Genomic DNA, 23,689 nt, shown 5'->3' with positions numbered 1-23,689 from the left:
GTTTTTCGTGAATACTTCTCTTGCTGAGCTAATTGGTTTTTCTTTTTTTTTCTCCTTCCATGTTTCTTATATAAAAAAAACAACTATGCTAGAGAACTTATAACCAAATTTCGATTATATAGACATACATAATTTTAGAACCAAGGAATTATTTGTAACAGAATTTTCTAGTTAGTGTATATCTTTTTTATTTTAGGGGAAGTTAGGGCATATCCTTTAATCAATATTTTATATGTATTTTTTTTATCAACAAATTAAGCTCTTTTACCTTGGGATTATTTGTAACAAACTTTTCTAGTTAGTGTATATATATATATATATATTTTTTTTGTGGTGAATCAGTGTGTGTATATCTCTTTTTAAGGGAAGTTAGAGCATATGCTTTAATCAATATTTCATATGTATTTTATTTTTTATCAATAATTAATCTCTTTTACCTTGGGATTATTTGTAACAAACTTTTATAGTTAGTGTATATCTTTTTTTTTTTTTTTGGTGAATCAGTGTGTGTCTATCTTTTTTTAGGGGAAGTTACAGCATATGCTTTAATCAATATTTCCTATGTTTTTTTTTTTTTTAAGGATGTATTTTATTTTTTATTAAATAATTAATCTCTTTTCTGAGTTGTATGTTACCTAGGGACTGTTTGTAACAAACTTTTCTCTCGTTAGTGTAGTGTATATCCTTTTTCCTGTTTGAGGGGAAGTTAGGGTATATCCTTTAATCAATATTTTTATATGTTTTTAATTTGTTTAATCAATAATTAATCTGTTGTGAGCTGTATCTTACCTAGGGATTATCTATAACAATATATGAAATCTATAACAATATATGAAAGTTGATGTACAGAAAAGTTTTATAATGGTCCTCATTATAACTCATAATCTTCTTAATTATATGTGCATAATAGTCATTTTGCAAAATTTAATTTAATTGTTTTTGATTTTTTTGAAAATTAATTATGGATAATGGTTATCGCAATTGTACCACTCTTCATTTTTCTAGGAAATAAGACTAACGAAAAAAATCCCTACAAAAACTAACGAAAAAAAGAATATTTTTTTATCAACAGGAACAAATTATAACATTATTTTTAAAAAGAATATTTATTCTTTTTATATAAAATTCTTTTTTTTTAAGGAGTTTTATAAAATTCTTGTAAAACCCTTAAGAAAAAAAGTTTTAAAAAGAATATTATCCTCTTTTCTATTGCGCTTAATCGTATAGAAAAGTATAGGTCAAATATCTCTTTTGGTGGTTTAAGTTTGACAAAAATATAGGGTTCGTCATTTAAGTTTTTTAAGTTTTAAACGGGTCCTTTAAGTTGCTAATTAAATGCATCATCACCCTTTCAAGAAACCTATTTGAAACTTAAAAACGTATAAAACTTCAAATAGGTGCATTAAATTAACAACTTAAAGCATCTATTTGAAACTAAAAAATTCTTAAATGACTTATTTGAAACTTAAAAACTTAGAAGACTAACTTCATATTTTTGTCAAACTTAAAGGATTGCCCTATCAGGTAGTTCGAGAAGTTGTGTTGTGTGTGGAGGGAGGGACGAAACGGAGGTGCATTTATTCTTGCATTGTGAAGAGATACAAAGGGTTTGGAAAAAGTTAATGAGTTGGCTTAATTGTAATTTTATTGTTCCTAATAATCTTTTGGTGCATTTGGAATGTTGGTCGAAAGAGGTGTCCACTAGAAAACTCCGACAAGGTTTTTGGTTAATTTGGCATGCGACTTTGTGGGTGATTTGGAAGGTGAGAAATGAAATTATTTTCAACAATGGGACGTTCGATGTTGAGGAGGTGGTGGAGAATATTAAAGTTTTATCTTGGTCTTGGAGTTTGCATAGCTTAAGATTGGGCCGAGCTTGCTTTATGAATGGTGTTGGAATCCCCGCGAGTGTCTTATTAGATAGCTTGGAGAGGGCCCTTCTGTTGGCGTGGTTTTTCAGGGTGAGGTTATGGTTGTTTTTTGGTCATGTTAGATGTCCATGTATTGGTATGCTATAGGCTAATGTTTTAGAAGCAATTGTTTTTTCCTCCTGTTGGCTCATGCTTGTAAACAGTTTTGGAAGTTAGGGATGTTTATTACTTCTGTTCGTTTTGTTCCTATGCTTTGGCGCCTGGAAATTTGTACCGTTTTTGTGCAACAGCAATTTCCTTTCTCATGGAATTGTTTGTTTTAATGTTATTGGCTGTTCAAAAAAAAAAAACATTGACATATATTATGATCAAATATATTTGTGGTAAATAAAATTTAAATAAACTTTTTTGATAATGTCAAATATTGTTCATGTCCTATTTAGATGAGATTGAACTATTTTTTAATTAATAATTTCTTGTTAAAATGGTGTTCTTCCTATTTTAAAAGGATAAAGTAAAAGGGATAAAATTGTAAATATAGTAATTTACATGAAAGATAAAGTTGGAAGTGAAAAAGCAATCTTGAAATCTTTTTTTTTTTGTTTTCGAGAGAACAATCATGAAATCTTATATCCCTATGCATATAAGTATACATAACATTTAAAAATAAAAGTATTTGCTTTCTTCTTCAATTTTTTTTATTTAACCTTTTTTTTTGAGTCTGAATTACATCGTACTAATTAATATATATAGTTAAGATCTGGTATCCTTCTCATTCGTGTGGTTGTTATTTGTCCAATGTGTTGATCCACCACATTATTGGCTCATCCATAAGGTCCAAAGATGGTATGATAACCAGGCTCGAATTAATTGGGAAGTACAAGTGCTTCCTGGTGGTAGATCTCAGATGCGGAGAATCTCATACTTAAGAGATAAATGCTAATGTGTCAAGTGTAAGTTAAAGTTTGCATCGTATGCAAGAGTAAATATTGAGCATAATATAAGTTATATGATCATATACTTATCTGGTCCAATTTATTAACCAGATACATTAACTTTTGTTGACCAATTTTAGCCTCTTCAAAAAAAAAAAAAAACTTTTGTTGACCTTAATTTCTCTGGTAAATAGGATAGGACTTATTTTACTTAACTTTTCCATGTTTTTTTTAAAGAACTTTTCAATGTTTTATTATTTATTTTTTTTTTTACTTTGTCTTTGATTTTTTCTAAACTTAACGTGTTGCTGACGTTTTCACTATATATTTCACAACTTTTTCGTCCTATTGTTTTCCATCTCAATTTTTCACTCTCATTGTTTCAAAACTTCACAGAACTAATGTTTACTTTACTTTAGTAAAAATTTTATTGCTACAGATTGGCAAAAAATTAACTACCAAAATTGGCGATTAATTATCATTTTTACTTGGGCATCTAAATATTGTTTGCTAGAGATTGGCCACGAATTAGCTAACAAAACAGTTACATTTTTAAATGTTACAAATTAGACTCTCAAGGGTTACTAGTAACACGGGCTTTACCTAACATTTATCAAAAGTTACATGATCTAAATAGTAACATTTTTTTTATTTAGTTACAATTTTTAAGTGTTACTAAATTTCATATATTTTCTTCGCGAGCAATTACAAGGTTTGACCTCTGGCACCGCATGTGTTGGATTAAGCGGTATCTTTACAAATCTTTTCCCACGCGAAGAAAATAATCTTGTTTTAATTATATAAATAATTTTTTGTAAGTATCAGCGGTCGACGAGAATTACATTCCGGTCTCTCATTATTATTATTATTATTATTATTATTATTATTATTATTATTATTATTATTATTATTTAATTAAAACTGCTATTTTAATTTTTGACGCAAAACCAACTTTTTCGAATAGCCTTAGATAAACGTAGAAACGACAAATATCGGTAAATGTAATTGGTCTCTGAGGATTCAACATCTTTTATACTAAAACCGACATAGTCGTACACTTGCAGCCTATCAAGTTAAAGTTGTATATTGGATGGAAGAATACAATTTGAAAAATATATATGCGAGATGACACATATACCTAAAGTCTTAAGGTTTCTAGTGCAGATGTTTATGCTGAGTTAACAAAATACATGCATATTAGACATTTTAAGCATGCATGTAGTGCCTCTGCTTGACCTTATTTTGACTATATCACATAATTATAGACGCGGATAATTGCACACTTGATTAACAAATGTTAAATGTTAATTTGTCAAGTGTGACTTAACGTTCTACATTGAAATGGAGAGTAAGTTTTATGAAAAATATATGTGAGATGTCCCATACGTTATGCTGAATGGTTTTGTATGAAGATGTGGTGTCAATTTCACTTGTGTGATTGATATTTGCCAAAAATGATGATCCAAAATTGATGATACAAAATCATATATACAACGAGTCTCACACTTAATGAGATAGATCTTGATTAATATATCATATGTGAGCAAAAGTTTCATATTGGATGCAGTAGTAGATGGTGAGAAAGATAGAAGTGAGATCACTCATATACATAATATATTATAAATTTGGATGAATATGTGTTGTCAATCTCACTTGTCTTTTTGCTTTTATACGGATGTTAGTATCCAACCCATTTTAGGCTCCTCTGAAACTCCAAACATTATGATGAATTGGTTTATGATTGAAAGAGGAAATGGGTGGTTTGAAAAGAGAAAATGAGATGGAAGGGAAGTTGAAGGATGAGAAGGAGATGTTGTGAGGAAATCCATTGTAGGAATTGTGGTGGTGGTTCTTAGATTGCGAGAGAAATGAGAGAGTAAAATTGTGAATTTAGCAAAATTGTATTTGTGTGAGAAATGAGAGCCTAATGGCTAGAGCTCACACAATTAAATGTGAACAAGTGAGGTGTACAGGGTTCGAACCACGACCCCTACATAACTATTTGATGTTTTATCTTTTCCTCGTTGTATTTTTACCATTTTGTTCCATTTGCGAATGGATTTATGTATTTATTTATTTTAAGTATAAGATTTATATGTAAATATAGATTAAAGAATGTAAATTTAAAGAAAGATAGAGATGTCAAAAGAAAATAAATATCATATATTTAAAATTAAATTAAGGGACCGCAAATATAATTTGTATTTATTTATCAAGGTAAGTTCTTTTTGGTAAAATTAACTGAGAATTTTTTTTTATGGGAATTGAAAAATCAATTTATAATTTATGGTTGTAGGTATTTTATCATATATGTGTTTAAAGCCGAATCCGTAACTCGGATATTTGGTGCATGTGGGGCGAAAATTTAGCTAAGTTGCTAACACTTGCACTTTCTATCGATAAAAGCAAAGCAAACTTCAAAAGCTTATAAATCATATCAAATGCATTGCACTTATTATGTTTCCACAAGTTATGCACAATGTTGTTGACTTGATGGTCTTATTCTTAACATACCGTGTTTTATTTAGAAGGGGTAATAATTATTTTGATCCCTGAATGTGTAAGAAGTAACCCTAGTAGTCCCTCAATGTATCAAAATTTTAAAATAGTATTTGATTATTCACTTTTCTAGTCAACATAGTCCCTAACATTAAAATAATTTGTTAATATTGTCGTATTAATCTTTTAATATACTTACTTATTGTCACTTCAGGGGGTATTTCGACTAACAATGTGCAAAATTAGAGATTATTTAAAGAATTTAATACATTGAGAGGCTATTATAAATACTCGTTACACATTCAGGAGTCAAAATAACTATTAACTTTTTATGATAAAATAAAAAAATAGGAAAGTTGGTTGTGGGGCTTTAGTCCCACATAGCCTGTTAATGGATTTGTCCCTGGTTCTGGATTACGAACGTCGTGGTGGTAACCAATCACAATATTACGCAACTCTTAAATAATATAAAAAAACCTAGCTTAAAGACATATTTGAAGTTGTCAATATTAGAGAAAGTGCTTAAACGAGATCACATCATATAATGTATGTTCAAATATATATGTATTAAGAATGTGATTTGTAACGACGACTATTATACATTTTTGTCCTATCCTTTTTCTCGATAACTGACAATATTTTATAACCTTGATATCCACACGCCCATTAGCTATACTAAATGAAGCAGAAAAAGTTCTCTTGATACAAAGTTGAAGATTTTGTGTTAGCTAATATGGAAGGGGATGGTGGTAATATATATGTTAATGATATATAATCATCGAATTTGGACAATCCACCGATCAGGGACAACATAATTCCTTCATATATTTTTTTTTTTTTTTAAATTGAAATTGCCAATGCATTCAATTAAAAACCATACAAACTCGGTATATGAAACATGTCTAATGTGCTTAAAATATGCCTCAAAATCATCTAATCTCCAAAACAGGACATCACGGCTTAACGCTTCTTTGAGACACCAACAGTCAGCCTGTAGTCGTGGTATGCTGACCACGAACACAAAGGCCCCAGTAGTGCCTCAAACCCGGTGATTACGGATTTTCTTGAGTCTCTCAAGATCATCCCTGAGCTTCATGTCAAGTTGATTGGATACAACTTGAGAGAATTTGCCATCCTTGTAATCTTTCTTTCTGTTCAAAAACCAATATGGAACCTTGAATTGACGAGGATTCGCAACCACTGTCATAATATTATCCAACTCTGCAGCACTCAATTTACCAGCCCTCATGTTCATGTCAACATCAGCTTTCTTACAACAAATGTTAGCAAATCGCCTGCCAAATATAAAAAAACCTAAAGAACTCAACCTCTAAAAAAAACCTAAAGAACTCAAATATAAAAAAACTGTAAAAGCAAAACTACAGAGACTGTGAAATTAAACAAAGACAAAACATAAACAAGTTACCAAAAGCAGGAAACATCAACTCTTATCTTTCTTTCCTCTTCAGCAAAACTAAAAATTTCATCATTGAAAGAGTCATTAGTTTTCTTAGGGTTCCAAATTTTCAAAACAAAAAACTGCTATAAGAATGAACCAAACACCTTGACGGTTTTAAAGATCACATACTATACTTTATCATAGCTATTATAAACTCACAAAACCGTATGATGATTATGTACCAGAAAATGATTATCGTAATATGATGAAAAAACTAAGACCCTAAATCATGAAACAAGATTAACTACTACTAACTAATAAATAATCTTTGGCAAATGTCTTGATATTCAAGTTCCGAACATTATCAAACAAGCCTTTTACAGAAAAAATTAAATAAAGCAAACAATAATCATGATCGTCAAATACAGCTAGCCAAAAATATATCTACAAATATTATCATAATCAGATGCAAAGGGCTTGTCAACCTTATTTAATTGTTTAACAGGAAGAGCAAGTGTATGTTCCTAAACTCATATTTTTCTTGATTCATCAACTTGTCAACTCCACCAGGCCCCTTTGCTTGTCAACCTTATTTAATTGGTTAACAGGAAGAGTGACTAACGTGACCAACCCTTTTGTCAGCCTCCATAGTCACTCTTCCTGCTAAACAAAAAAGGAGGTTGTTTTTCGTGAATACTTCTCTTGATGAGCTAATTGGTTTTTCTTTTTTTTCTCCTTCCATGTTTCTTATATAAAAAAAACAACTATGCTAGAGAACTTATAACCAAATTTCGATTATATAGACATACATAATTTTAGAACAAAGGAATTATTTGTAACAGAATTTTCTAGTTAGTGTATATCTTTTTTATTTTAGGGGAAGTTAGGGCATATCCTTTAATCATATTTTATATGTATTTTTTTTATCAACAAATTAAGCTCTTTTACCTTGGGATTATTTGTAACAAACTTTTCTAGTTAGTGTATATATATATATATATTTTTTTTTTTGTGGTGAATCAGTGTGTGTATATCTCTTTTTAAGGGAAGTTAGAGCATATGCTTTAATCAATATTTCATATGTATTTTATTTTTTATCAATAATTAATCTCTTTTACCTTGGATTATTTGTAACAACTTTTATAGTTAGTGTATATCTTTTTTTTTTTTTTTGGTGAATCAGTGTGTGTGTATCTTTTTTTAGGGGAAGTTAGAGCATATGCTTTAATCAATATTTCCTATGTTTTTTTTTTTTTTTTAAGGATGTATTTTATTTTTTATTAAATAATTAATCTCTTTTCTGAGTTGTATGTTACCTAGGGACTGTTTGTAACAAACTTTTCTCTCGTTAGTGTAGTGTATATCCTTTTTCCTGTTTGAGGGGAAGTTAGGGTATATCCTTTAATCAATATTTTTATATGTTTTTAATTTGTTTAATCAATAATTAATCTGTTGTGAGCTGTATCTTACCTAGGGATTATCTATAACAATATATGAAATCTATAACAATATATGAAAGTTGATGTACAGAAAAGTTTTATAATGGTCCTCATTATAACTCATAATCTTCTTAATTATATGTGCATAATAGTCATTTTGCAAATTTAATTTAATTGTTTTTGATTTTTTGAAAATTAATTATGGATAATGGTTATCGCAATTGTACCACTCTTCATTTTTCTAGGAAATAAGACTAACGAAAAAAATCCCTACAAAAACTAACGAAAAAAAAGAATATTTTTTATCAACAGGAACAAATTATAACATTATTTTTAAAAAGAATATTTATTCTTTTTATATAAAATTCTTTTTTTTTAAGGAGTTTTATAAAATTCTTGTAAAACCCTTAAGAAAAAAAGTTTTAAAAAGAATATTATCCTCTTTTCTATTGCGCTTAATCGTATAGAAAAGTATAGGTCAAATATCTCTTTTGGTGGTTTAAGTTTGACAAAAATATAGGGTTCGTCATTTAAGTTTTTTAAGTTTTAAACGGGTCCTTTAAGTTGCTAATTAAATGCATCATCACCTTTCAAGAAACCTATTTGAAACTTAAAAACGTATAAAACTTCAAATAGGTGCATTAAATTAACAACTTAAAGCATCTATTTGAAACTAAAAAAATTCTTAAATGACTTATTTGAAACTTAAAAAACTTAGAAGACTAACTTCATATTTTTGTCAAACTTAAAGGATTGCCCTATCAGGTAGTTCGAGAAGTTGTGTTGTGTGTGGAGGGAGGGACGAAACGGAGGTGCATTTATTCTTGCATTGTGAAGAGATACAAAGGGTTTGGAAAAGTTAATGAGTTGGCTTAATTGTAATTTTATTGTTCCTAATAATCTTTTGGTGCATTTGGAATGTTGGTCGAAAGAGGTGTCCACTAGAAAACTCCGACAAGGTTTTTGGTTAATTTGGCATGCGACTTTGTGGGTGATTTGGAAGGTGAGAAATGAAATTATTTTCAACAATGGGACGTTCGATGTTGAGGAGGTGGTGGAGAATATTAAAGTTTTATCTTGGTCTTGGAGTTTGCATAGGCTTAAGATTGGGCCGAGCTTGCTTTATGAATGGTGTTGGAATCCCCGCGAGTGTCTTATTAGATAGCTTGGAGAGGGCCCTTCTGTTGGCGTGGTTTTTCAGGGTGAGGTTATGGTTGTTTTTTGGTCATGTTAGATGTCCATGTATTGGTATGCTATAGGCTAATGTTTTAGAAGCAATTGTTTTTTCCTCTGTTGGCTCATGCTTGTAACAGTTTTGGAAGTTAGGGATGTTTATTACTTCTGTTCGTTTTGTTCCTATGCTTTGGCGCTTGAATTTGTACCGTTTTTGTGCAACAGCAATTTCCTTTCTCATGGAATTGTTTGTTTTAATGTTATTGGCTGTTCAAAAAAAAAAAAACATTGACATATATTATGATCAAATATATTTGTGGTAAATAAAATTTAAATAAACTTTTTTGATAATGTCAAATATTGTTCATGTCCTATTTAGATGAGATTGAACTATTTTTTAATTAATAATTTCTTGTTAAAATGGTGTTCTTCCTATTTTAAAAGGATAAAGTAAAAGGGATAAAATTGTAAATATAGTAATTTACATGAAAGATAAAGTTGGAAGTGAAAAAGCAATCTTGAAATCTTTTTTTTTTTGTTTTCGAGAGAACAATCATGAAATCTTATATCCCTATGCATATAAGTATACATAACATTTAAAAATAAAAAGTATTTGCTTTCTTCTTCAATTTTTTTTATTTAACCTTTTTTTTTGAGTCTGAATTACATCGTACTAATTAATATATATAGTTAAGATCTGGTATCCTTCTCATTCGTGTGGTTGTTATTTGTCCAATGTGTTGATCCACCACATTATTGGCTCATCCATAAGGTCCAAAGATGGTATGATAACCAGGCTCGAATTAATTGGGAAGTACAAGTGCTTCCTGGTGGTAGATCTCAGATGCGGAGAATCTCATACTTAAGAGATAAATGCTAATGTGTCAAGTGTAAGTTAAAGTTTGCATCGTATGCAAGAGTAAATATTGAGCATAATATAAGTTATATGATCATATACTTATCTGGTCCAATTTATTAACCAGATACATTAACTTTTGTTGACCAATTTTAGCCTCTTCAAAAAAAAAAAAAAACTTTTGTTGACCTTAATTTCTCTGGTAAATAGGATAGGACTTATTTTACTTAACTTTCCATGTTTTTTTTAAAGAACTTTTCAATGTTTTATTATTTATTTTTTTTTTTTACTTTGTCTTTGATTTTTTCTAAACTTAACGTGTTGCTGACGTTTTCACTATATATTCACAACTTTTTCGTCCTATTGTTTTCCATCTCAATTTTTCACTCTCATTGTTTCAAAACTTCACAGAACTAATGTTTACTTTACTTTAGTAAAAAATTTATTGCTACAATTGGCAAAAAATTAACTACCAAAATTGGCGATTAATTATCATTTTTACTTGGGCATCTAAATATTGTTTGCTAGAGATTGGCCACGAATTAGCTAACAAAACAGTTACATTTTTAAATGTTACAAATTAGACTCTCAAGGGTTACTAGTAACACGGGCTTTACCTAACATTTATCAAAAGTTACATGATCTAAATAGTAACATTTTTTTTATTTAGTTACAATTTTTAAGTGTTACTAAATTTCATATATTTTCTTCGCGAGCAATTACAAGGTTTGACCTCTGGCACCGCATGTGTTGGATTAAGCGGTATCTTTACCATAATCTTTTCCCACGCGAAGAAAATAATCTTGTTTTAATTATATAAATAATTTTTTGTAAGTATCAGCGGTCGACGAGAATTACATTCCGGTCTCTCATTATTATTATTATTATTATTATTATTATTATTATTATTATTATTATTATTATTATTTAATTAAAACTGCTATTTTAATTTTTGACGCAAAACCAACTTTTTCGAATAGCCTTAGATAAACGTAGAAACGACAAATATCGGTAAATGTAATTGGTCTCTGAGGATTCAACATCTTTTATACTAAAACCGACATAGTCGTACACTTGCAGCCTATCAAGTTAAAGTTGTATATTGGATGGAAGAATACAATTTGAAAAATATATATGCGAGATGACACATATACCTAAAGTCTTAAGGTTTCTAGTGCAGATGTTTATGCTGAGTTAACAAAATACATGCATATTAGACATTTTAAGCATGCATGTAGTGCCTCTGCTTGACCTTATTTTGACTATATCACATAATTATAGACGCGGATAATTGCACACTTGATTAACAAATGTTAAATGTTAATTTGTCAAGTGTGACTTAACGTTCTACATTGAAATGGAGAGTAAGTTTTATGAAAAATATATGTGAGATGTCCCATACGTTATGCTGAATGGTTTTGTATGAAGATGTGGTGTCAATTTCACTTGTGTGATTGATATTTGCCAAAAATGATGATCCAAAATTGATGATACAAAATCATATATACAACGAGTCTCACACTTAATGAGATAGATCTTGATTAATATATCATATGTGAGCAAAAGTTTCATATTGGATGCAGTAGTAGATGGTGAGAAAGATAGAAGTGAGATCACTCATATACATAATATATTATAAATTTGGATGAATATGTGTTGTCAATCTCACTTGTCTTTTTGCTTTTATACGGATGTTAGTATCCAACCCATTTTAGGCTCCTCTGAAACTCCAAACATTATGATGAATTGGTTTATGATTGAAAGAGGAAATGGGTGGTTTGAAAAGAGAAAATGAGATGGAAGGGAAGTTGAAGGATGAGAAGGAGATGTTGTGAGGAAATCCATTGTAGGAATTGTGGTGGTGGTTCTTAGATTGCGAGAGAAATGAGAGAGTAAAATTGTGAATTTAGCAAAATTGTATTTGTGTGAGAAATGAGAGCCTAATGGCTAGAGCTCACACAATTAAATGTGAACAAGTGAGGTGTACAGGGTTCGAACCACGACCCCTACATAACTATTTGATGTTTTATCTTTTCCTCGTTGTATTTTTACCATTTTGTTCCATTTGCGAATGGATTTATGTATTTATTTATTTTAAGTATAAGATTTATATGTAAATATAGATTAAAGAATGTAAATTTAAAGAAAGATAGAGATGTCAAAAGAAAATAAATATCATATATTTAAAATTAAATTAAGGGACCGCAAATATAATTTGTATTTATTTATCAAGGTAAGTTCTTTTTGGTAAAATTAACTGAGAATTTTTTTTTATGGGAATTGAAAAATCAATTTATAATTTATGGTTGTAGGTATTTTATCATATATGTGTTTAAAGCCGAATCCGTAACTCGGATATTTGGTGCATGTGGGGCGAAAATTTAGCTAAGTTGCTAACACTTGCACTTTCTATCGATAAAAGCAAAGCAAACTTCAAAAGCTTATAAATCATATCAAATGCATTGCACTTATTATGTTTCCACAAGTTATGCACAATGTTGTTGACTTGATGGTCTTATTCTTAACATACCGTGTTTTATTTAGAAGGGGTAATAATTATTTTGATCCCTGAATGTGTAAGAAGTAACCCTAGTAGTCCCTCAATGTATCAAAATTTTAAAATAGTATTTGATTATTCACTTTTCTAGTCAACATAGTCCCTAACATTAAAATAATTTGTTAATATTGTCGTATTAATCTTTTAATATACTTACTTATTGTCACTTCAGGGGGTATTTCGACTAACAATGTGCAAAATTAGAGATTATTTAAAGAATTTAATACATTGAGAGGCTATTATAAATACTCGTTACACATTCAGGAGTCAAAATAACTATTAACTTTTTATGATAAAATAAAAAATAGGAAAGTTGGTTGTGGGGCTTTAGTCCCACATAGCCTGTTAATGGATTTGTCCCTGGTTCTGGATTACGAACGTCGTGGTGGTAACCAATCACAATATTACGCAACTCTTAAATAATATAAAAAAACCTAGCTTAAAGACATATTTGAAGTTGTCAATATTAGAGAAAGTGCTTAAACGAGATCACATCATATAATGTATGTTCAAATATATATGTATTAAGAATGTGATTTGTAACGACGACTATTATACATTTTTGTCCTATCCTTTTTCTCGATAACTGACAATATGTTTATAACCTTGATATCCACACGCCCATTAGCTATACTAAATGAAGCAGAAAAAGTTCTCTTGATACAAAGTTGAAGATTTTGTGTTAGCTAATATGGAAGGGGATGGTGGTAATATATATGTTAATGATATATAATCATCGAATTTGGACAATCCACCGATCAGGGACAACATAATTCCTTCATATATTTTTTTTTTTTAAATTGAAATTGCCAATGCATTCAATTAAAAACCATACAAACTCGGTATATGAAACATGTCTAATGTGCTTAAAATATGCCTCAAAATCATCTAATCTCCAAAACAGGACATCACGGCTTAACGCTTCTTTGAGACACCAACAGTCAGCCTGTAGTCGTGGTATGCTGACCACGAACACAAAGGCCCCAGTAGTGCCTCAAACCCCGGTGATTACGGATTTTCTTGAGTCTCTCAAGATCATCCCTGAGCTTCATGTCAAGTTGATTGGATACAACTTGAGAGAATTTGCCATCCTTGTAATCTTTCTTTCTGTTCAAAAACCAATATGGAACCTTGAATTGACGAGGATTCGCAACCACTGTCATAATATTATCCAACTCTGCAGCACTCAATTTACCAGCCCTCATGTTCATGTCAACATCAGCTTTCTTACAACAAATGTTAGCAAATCGCCTGCCAAATATAAAAAACCTAAAGAACTCAACCTCTAAAAAAAACCTAAAGAACTCAAATATAAAAAAACTGTAAAAGCAAAACTACAGAGACTGTGAAATTAAACAAAGACAAAACATAAACAAGTTACCAAAAGCAGGAAACATCAACTCTTATCTTTCTTTCCTCTTCAGCAAAACTAAAAATTTCATCATTGAAAGAGTCATTAGTTTTCTTAGGGTTCCAAATTTTCAAAACAAAAAACTGCTATAAGAATGAACCAAACACCTTGACGGTTTTAAAGATCACATACTATACTTTATCATAGCTATTATAAACTCACAAAACCGTATGATGATTATGTACCAGAAAATGATTATCGTAATATGATGAAAAAACTAAGACCCTAAATCATGAAACAAGATTAACTACTACTAACTAATAAATAATCTTTGGCAAATGTCTTGATATTCAAGTTCCGAACATTATCAAACAAGCCTTTTACAGAAAAAATTAAATAAAGCAAACAATAATCATGATCGTCAAATACAGCTAGCCAAAAATATATCTACAAATATTATCATAATCAGATGCAAAGGGCTTGTCAACCTTATTTAATTGTTTAACAGGAAGAGCAAGTGTATGTTCCTAAACTCATATTTTTCTTGATTCATCAACTTGTCAACTCCACCAGGCCCCTTTGCTTGTCAACCTTATTTAATTGGTTAACAGGAAGAGTGACTAACGTGACCAACCCTTTTGTCAGCCTCCATAGTCACTCTTCCTGCTAAACAAAAAAAGGAGGTTGTTTTTCGTGAATACTTCTCTTGATGAGCTAATTGGTTTTTCTTTTTTTTCTCCTTCCATGTTTCTTATATAAAAAAACAACTATGCTAGAGAACTTATAACCAAATTTCGATTATATAGACATACATAATTTTAGAACAAAGGAATTATTTGTAACAGAATTTTCTAGTTAGTGTATATCTTTTTTATTTTAGGGGAAGTTAGGGCATATCCTTTAATCAATATTTTATATGTATTTTTTTTATCAACAAATTAAGCTCTTTTACCTTGGGATTATTTGTAACAAACTTTTCTAGTTAGTGTATATATATATATATATTTTTTTTTTTGTGGTGAATCAGTGTGTGTATATCTCTTTTTAAGGGAAGTTAGAGCATATGCTTTAATCAATATTTCATATGTATTTTATTTTTTATCAATAATTAATCTCTTTTACCTTGGGATTATTTGTAACAAACTTTTATAGTTAGTGTATATCTTTTTTTTTTTTTTTGGTGAATCAGTGTGTGTTATCTTTTTTTAGGGGAAGTTACAGCATATGCTTTAATCAATATTTCCTATGTTTTTTTTTTTTTTTTAAGGATGTATTTTATTTTTTATTAAATAATTAATCTCTTTTCTGAGTTGTATGTTACCTAGGGACTGTTTGTAACAAACTTTTCTCTCGTTAGTGTAGTGTATATCCTTTTTCCTGTTTGAGGGGAAGTTAGGGTATATCCTTTAATCAATATTTTTATATGTTTTTAATTTGTTTAATCAATAATTAATCTGTTGTGAGCTGTATCTTACCTAGGGATTATCTATAACAATATATGAAATCTATAACAATATATGAAAGTTGATGTACAGAAAAGTTTTATAATGGTCCTCATTATAACTCATAATCTTCTTAATTATATGTGCATAATAGTCATTTTGCAAATTTAATTTAATTGTTTTTGATTTTTTTGAAAATTAATTATGGATAATGGTTATCGCAATTGTACCACTCTTCATTTTTCTAGGAAATAAGACTAACGAAAAAAATCCCTACAAAAACTAACGAAAAAAAAGAATATTTTTTTATCAACAGGAACAAATTATAACATTATTTTTAAAAAGAATATTTATTCTTTTTATATAAAATTCTTTTTTTTAAGGAGTTTTATAAAATTCTTGTAAAACCCTTAAGAAAAAAAGTTTTAAAAAGAATATTATCCTCTTTTCTATTGCGCTTAATCGTATAGAAAAGTATAGGTCAAATATCTCTTTTGGTGGTTTAAGTTTGACAAAAATATAGGGTTCGTCATTTAAGTTTTTTAAGTTTTAAACGGGTCCTTTAAGTTGCTAATTAAATGCATCATCACCCTTTCAAGAAACCTATTTGAAACTTAAAAACGTATAAAACTTCAAATAGGTGCATTAAATTAACAACTTAAAGCATCTATTTGAAACTAAAAAAATTCTTAAATGACTTATTTGAAACTTAAAAAACTTAGAAGACTAACTTCATATTTTTGTCAAACTTAAAGGATTGCCCTATCAGGTAGTTCGAGAAGTTGTGTTGTGTGTGGAGGGAGGGACGAAACGGAGGTGCATTTATTCTTGCATTGTGAAGAGATACAAAGGGTTTGGAAAAAGTTAATGAGTTGGCTTAATTGTAATTTTATTGTTCCTAATAATCTTTTGGTGCATTTGGAATGTTGGTCGAAAGAGGTGTCCACTAGAAAACTCCGACAAGGTTTTTGGTTAATTTGGCATGCGACTTTGTGGGTGATTTGGAAGGTGAGAAATGAAATTATTTTCAACAATGGGACGTTCGATGTTGAGGAGGTGGTGGAGAATATTAAAGTTTTATCTTGGTCTTGGAGTTTGCATAGCTTAAGATTGGGCCGAGCTTGCTTTATGAATGGTGTTGGAATCCCCGCGAGTGTCTTATTAGATAGCTTGGAGAGGGCCCTTCTGTTGGCGTGGTTTTTCAGGGTGAGGTTATGGTTGTTTTTTGGTCATGTTAGATGTCCATGTATTGGTATGCTATAGGCTAATGTTTTAGAAGCAATTGTTTTTTCCTCCTGTTGGCTCATGCTTGTAAACAGTTTTGGAAGTTAGGGATGTTTATTACTTCTGTTCGTTTTGTTCCTATGCTTTGGCGCTTGGAAATTTGTACCGTTTTTGTGCAACAGCAATTTCCTTTCTCATGGAATTGTTTGTTTTAATGTTATTGGCTGTTCAAAAAAAAAAAACATTGACATATATTATGATCAAATATATTTGTGGTAAATAAAATTTAAATAAACTTTTTTGATAATGTCAAATATTGTTCATGTCCTATTTAGATGAGATTGAACTATTTTTTAATTAATAATTTCTTGTTAAAATGGTGTTCTTCCTATTTTAAAAGGATAAAGTAAAAGGGATAAAATTGTAAATATAGTAATTTACATGAAAGATAAAGTTGGAAGTGAAAAAGCAATCTTGAAATCTTTTTTTTTTTGTTTTCGAGAGAACAATCATGAAATCTTATATCCCTATGCATATAAGTATACATAACATTTAAAAATAAAAAGTATTTGCTTTCTTCTTCAATTTTTTTTATTTAACCTTTTTTTTTGAGTCTGAATTACATCGTACTAATTAATATATATAGTTAAGATCTGGTATCCTTCTCATTCGTGTGGTTGTTATTTGTCCAATGTGTTGATCCACCACATTATTGGCTCATCCATAAGGTCCAAAGATGGTATGATAACCAGGCTCGAATTAATTGGGAAGTACAAGTGCTTCCTGGTGGTAGATCTCAGATGCGGAGAATCTCATACTTAAGAGATAAATGCTAATGTGTCAAGTGTAAGTTAAAGTTTGCATCGTATGCAAGAGTAAATATTGAGCATAATATAAGTTATATGATCATATACTTATCTGGTCCAATTTATTAACCAGATACATTAACTTTTGTTGACCAATTTTAGCCTCTTCAAAAAAAAAAAAAAACTTTTGTTGACCTTAATTTCTCTGGTAAATAGGATAGGACTTATTTTACTTAACTTTTCCATGTTTTTTTTAAAGAACTTTTCAATGTTTTATTATTTATTTTTTTTTTTTACTTTGTCTTTGATTTTTTCTAAACTTAACGTGTTGCTGACGTTTTCACTATATATTTCACAACTTTTTCGTCCTATTGTTTTCCATCTCAATTTTTCACTCTCATTGTTTCAAAACTTCACAGAACTAATGTTTACTTTACTTTAGTAAAAATTTTATTGCTACAGATTGGCAAAAATTAACTACCAAAATTGGCGATTAATTATCATTTTTACTTGGGCATCTAAATATTGTTTGCTAGAGATTGGCCACGAATTAGCTAACAAAACAGTTACATTTTTAAATGTTACAAATTAGACTCTCAAGGGTTACTAGTAACACGGGCTTTACCTAACATTTATCAAAAGTTACATGATCTAAATAGTAACATTTTTTTTTATTTAGTTACAATTTTTAAGTGTTACTAAATTTCATATATTTTCTTCGCGAGCAATTACAAGGTTTGACCTCTGGCACCGCATGTGTTGGATTAAGCGGTATCTTTACAAATCTTTTCCCACGCGAAGAAAATAATCTTGTTTTAATTATATAAATAATTTTTTGTAAGTATCAGCGGTCGACGAGAATTACATTCCGGTCTCTCATTATTATTATTATTATTATTATTATTATTATTATTATTATTATTATTATTATTATTATTTAATTAAAACTGCTATTTTAATTTTTGACGCAAAACCAACTTTTTCGAATAGCCTTAGATAAACGTAGAAACGACAAATATCGGTAAATGTAATTGGTCTCTGAGGATTCAACATCTTTTATACTAAAACCGACATAGTCGTACACTTGCAGCCTATCAAGTTAAAGTTGTATATTGGATGGAAGAATACAATTTGAAAAATATATATGCGAGATGACACATATACCTAAAGTCTTAAGGTTTCTAGTGCAGATGTTTATGCTGAGTTAACAAAATACATGCATATTAGACATTTTAAGCATGCATGTAGTGCCTCTGCTTGACCTTATTTTGACTATATCACATAATTATAGACGCGGATAATTGCACACTTGATTAACAAATGTTAAATGTTAATTTGTCAAGTGTGACTTAACGTTCTACATTGAAATGGAGAGTAAGTTTTATGAAAAATATATGTGAGATGTCCCATACGTTATGCTGAATGGTTTTGTATGAAGATGTGGTGTCAATTTCACTTGTGTGATTGATATTTGCCAAAAATGATGATCCAAAATTGATGATACAAAATCATATATACAACGAGTCTCACACTTAATGAGATAGATCTTGATTAATATATCATATGTGAGCAAAAGTTTCATATTGGATGCAGTAGTAGATGGTGAGAAAGATAGAAGTGAGATCACTCATATACATAATATATTATAAATTTGGATGAATATGTGTTGTCAATCTCACTTGTCTTTTTGCTTTTATACGGATGTTAGTATCCAACCCATTTTAGGCTCCTCTGAAACTCCAAACATTATGATGAATTGGTTTATGATTGAAAGAGGAAATGGGTGGTTTGAAAAGAGAAAATGAGATGGAAGGGAAGTTGAAGGATGAGAAGGAGATGTTGTGAGGAAATCCATTGTAGGAATTGTGGTGGTGGTTCTTAGATTGCGAGAGAAATGAGAGAGTAAAATTGTGAATTTAGCAAAATTGTATTTGTGTGAGAAATGAGAGCCTAATGGCTAGAGCTCACACAATTAAATGTGAACAAGTGAGGTGTACAGGGTTCGAACCACGACCCCTACATAACTATTTGATGTTTTATCTTTTCCTCGTTGTATTTTTACCATTTTGTTCCATTTGCGAATGGATTTATGTATTTATTTATTTTAAGTATAAGATTTATATGTAAATATAGATTAAAGAATGTAAATTTAAAGAAAGATAGAGATGTCAAAAGAAAATAAATATCATATATTTAAAATTAAATTAAGGGACCGCAAATATAATTTGTATTTATTTATCAAGGTAAGTTCTTTTTGGTAAAATTAACTGAGAATTTTTTTTTATGGGAATTGAAAAATCAATTTATAATTTATGGTTGTAGGTATTTTATCATATATGTGTTTAAAGCCGAATCCGTAACTCGGATATTTGGTGCATGTGGGGCGAAAATTTAGCTAAGTTGCTAACACTTGCACTTTCTATCGATAAAAGCAAAGCAAACTTCAAAAGCTTATAAATCATATCAAATGCATTGCACTTATTATGTTTCCACAAGTTATGCACAATGTTGTTGACTTGATGGTCTTATTCTTAACATACCGTGTTTTATTTAGAAGGGGTAATAATTATTTTGATCCCTGAATGTGTAAGAAGTAACCCTAGTAGTCCCTCAATGTATCAAAATTTTAAAATAGTATTTGATTATTCACTTTTCTAGTCAACATAGTCCCTAACATTAAAATAATTTGTTAATATTGTCGTATTAATCTTTTAATATACTTACTTATTGTCACTTCAGGGGGTATTTCGACTAACAATGTGCAAAATTAGAGATTATTTAAAGAATTTAATACATTGAGAGGCTATTATAAATACTCGTTACACATTCAGGAGTCAAAATAACTATTAACTTTTTATGATAAAATAAAAAAATAGGAAAGTTGGTTGTGGGGCTTTAGTCCCACATAGCCTGTTAATGGATTTGTCCCTGGTTCTGGATTACGAACGTCGTGGTGGTAACCAATCACAATATTACGCAACTCTTAAATAATATAAAAAAACCTAGCTTAAAGACATATTTGAAGTTGTCAATATTAGAGAAAGTGCTTAAACGAGATCACATCATATAATGTATGTTCAAATATATATGTATTAAGAATGTGATTTGTAACGACGACTATTATACATTTTTGTCCTATCCTTTTTCTCGATAACTGACAATATGTTTATAACCTTGATATCCACACGCCCATTAGCTATACTAAATGAAGCAGAAAAAGTTCTCTTGATACAAAGTTGAAGATTTTGTGTTAGCTAATATGGAAGGGGATGGTGGTAATATATATGTTAATGATATATAATCATCGAATTTGGACAATCCACCGATCAGGGACAACATAATTCCTTCATATATTTTTTTTTTTTTAAATTGAAATTGCCAATGCATTCAATTAAAAACCATACAAACTCGGTATATGAAACATGTCTAATGTGCTTAAAATATGCCTCAAAATCATCTAATCTCCAAAACAGGACATCACGGCTTAACGCTTCTTTGAGACACCAACAGTCAGCCTGTAGTCGTGGTATGCTGACCACGAACACAAAGGCCCCAGTAGTGCCTCAAACCCCGGTGATTACGGATTTTCTTGAGTCTCTCAAGATCATCCCTGAGCTTCATGTCAAGTTGATTGGATACAACTTGAGAGAATTTGCCATCCTTGTAATCTTTCTTTCTGTTCAAAAACCAATATGGAACCTTGAATTGACGAGGATTCGCAACCACTGTCATAATATTATCCAACTCTGCAGCACTCAATTTACCAGCCCTCATGTTCATGTCAACATCAGCTTTCTTACAACAAATGTTAGCAAATCGCCTGCCAAATATAAAAAAACCTAAAGAACTCAACCTCTAAAAAAACCTAAAGAACTCAAATATAAAAAAACTGTAAAAGCAAAACTACAGAGACTGTGAAATTAAACAAAGACAAAACATAAACAAGTTACCAAAAGCAGGAAACATCAACTCTTATCTTTCTTTCCTCTTCAGCAAAACTAAAAATTTCATCATTGAAAGAGTCATTAGTTTTCTTAGGGTTCCAAATTTTCAAAACAAAAAACTGCTATAAGAATGAACCAAACACCTTGACGGTTTTAAAGATCACATACTATACTTTATCATAGCTATTATAAACTCACAAAACCGTATGATGATTATGTACCAGAAAATGATTATCGTAATATGATGAAAAAACTAAGACCCTAAATCATGAAACAAGATTAACTACTACTAACTAATAAATAATCTTTGGCAAATGTCTTGATATTCAAGTTCCGAACATTATCAAACAAGCCTTTTACAGAAAAAATTAAATAAAGCAAACAATAATCATGATCGTCAAATACAGCTAGCCAAAAATATATCTACAAATATTATCATAATCAGATGCAAAGGGCTTGTCAACCTTATTTAATTGTTTAACAGGAAGAGCAAGTGTATGTTCCTAAACTCATATTTTTCTTGATTCATCAACTTGTCAACTCCACCAGGCCCCTTTGCTTGTCAACCTTATTTAATTGGTTAACAGGAAGAGTGACTAACGTGACCAACCCTTTTGTCAGCCTCCATAGTCACTCTTCCTGCTAAACAAAAAAGGAGGTTGTTTTTCGTGAATACTTCTCTTGATGAGCTAATTGGTTTTTCTTTTTTTTCTCCTTCCATGTTTCTTATATAAAAAAAACAACTATGCTAGAGAACTTATAACCAAATTTCGATTATATAGACATACATAATTTTAGAACAAAGGAATTATTTGTAACAGAATTTTCTAGTTAGTGTATATCTTTTTTATTTTAGGGGAAGTTAGGGCATATCCTTTAATCAATATTTTATATGTATTTTTTTTATCAACAAATTAAGCTCTTTTACCTTGGGATTATTTGTAACAAACTTTTCTAGTTAGTGTATATATATATATATATATTTTTTTTTTGTGGTGAATCAGTGTGTGTATATCTCTTTTTAAGGGAAGTTAGAGCATATGCTTTAATCAATATTTCATATGTATTTTATTTTTTATCAATAATTAATCTCTTTTACCTTGGGATTATTTGTAACAAACTTTTATAGTTAGTGTATATCTTTTTTTTTTTTTTTGGTGAATCAGTGTGTGTATATCTTTTTTTAGGGGAAGTTACAGCATATGCTTTAATCAATATTTCCTATGTTTTTTTTTTTTTTTAAGGATGTATTTTATTTTTTATTAAATAATTAATCTCTTTTCTGAGTTGTATGTTACCTAGGGACTGTTTGTAACAAACTTTTCTCTCGTTAGTGTAGTGTATATCCTTTTTCCTGTTTGAGGGGAAGTTAGGGTATATCCTTTAATCAATATTTTTATATGTTTTTAATTTGTTTAATCAATAATTAATCTGTTGTGAGCTGTATCTTACCTAGGGATTATCTATAACAATATATGAAATCTATAACAATATATGAAAGTTGATGTACAGAAAAGTTTTATAATGGTCCTCATTATAACTCATAATCTTCTTAATTATATGTGCATAATAGTCATTTTGCAAAATTTAATTTAATTGTTTTTGATTTTTTTGAAAATTAATTATGGATAATGGTTATCGCAATTGTACCACTCTTCATTTTTCTAGGAAATAAGACTAACGAAAAAAATCCCTACAAAAACTAACGAAAAAAAAGAATATTTTTTTATCAACAGGAACAAATTATAACATTATTTTTAAAAAGAATATTTATTCTTTTTATATAAAATTCTTTTTTTTAAGGAGTTTTATAAAATTCTTGTAAAACCCTTAAGAAAAAAAGTTTTAAAAAGAATATTATCCTCTTTTCTATTGCGCTTAATCGTATAGAAAAGTATAGGTCAAATATCTCTTTTGGTGGTTTAAGTTTGACAAAAATATAGGGTTCGTCATTTAAGTTTTTTAAGTTTTAAACGGGTCCTTTAAGTTGCTAATTAAATGCATCATCACCCTTTCAAGAAACCTATTTGAAACTTAAAAACGTATAAAACTTCAAATAGGTGCATTAAATTAACAACTTAAAGCATCTATTTGAAACTAAAAAAATTCTTAAATGACTTATTTGAAACTTAAAAAACTTAGAAGACTAACTTCATATTTTTGTCAAACTTAAAGGATTGCCCTATCAGGTAG

The 23,689-nt window shown here is 29.5% G+C and overlaps 3 pseudogenes; all 3 read right to left on the bottom strand.

Moving 5' to 3' along the window:
* Positions 1–6,150: 6,150 nt before the first annotated feature.
* LOC120580599 (40S ribosomal protein S18-like) lies at positions 6,151–6,587 on the bottom strand (annotated as a pseudogene).
* Positions 6,588–13,529: 6,942 nt separating this feature from the next.
* On the bottom strand, positions 13,530–13,964 carry LOC120580590 (40S ribosomal protein S18-like; annotated as a pseudogene).
* Positions 13,965–20,921: 6,957 nt separating this feature from the next.
* LOC120580594 (40S ribosomal protein S18-like) lies at positions 20,922–21,356 on the bottom strand (annotated as a pseudogene).
* Between the last annotated feature and the right edge of the window lie 2,333 nt (positions 21,357–23,689).

Source organism: Medicago truncatula, chromosome 5 (assembly GCF_003473485.1).
Source record: "Medicago truncatula cultivar Jemalong A17 chromosome 5, MtrunA17r5.0-ANR, whole genome shotgun sequence".
NCBI lineage: Eukaryota > Viridiplantae > Streptophyta > Magnoliopsida > Fabales > Fabaceae > Medicago > Medicago truncatula.
Note: the sequence above shows the minus strand (reverse complement) of the source record. Positions and strands in the feature narration are given on the sequence as shown.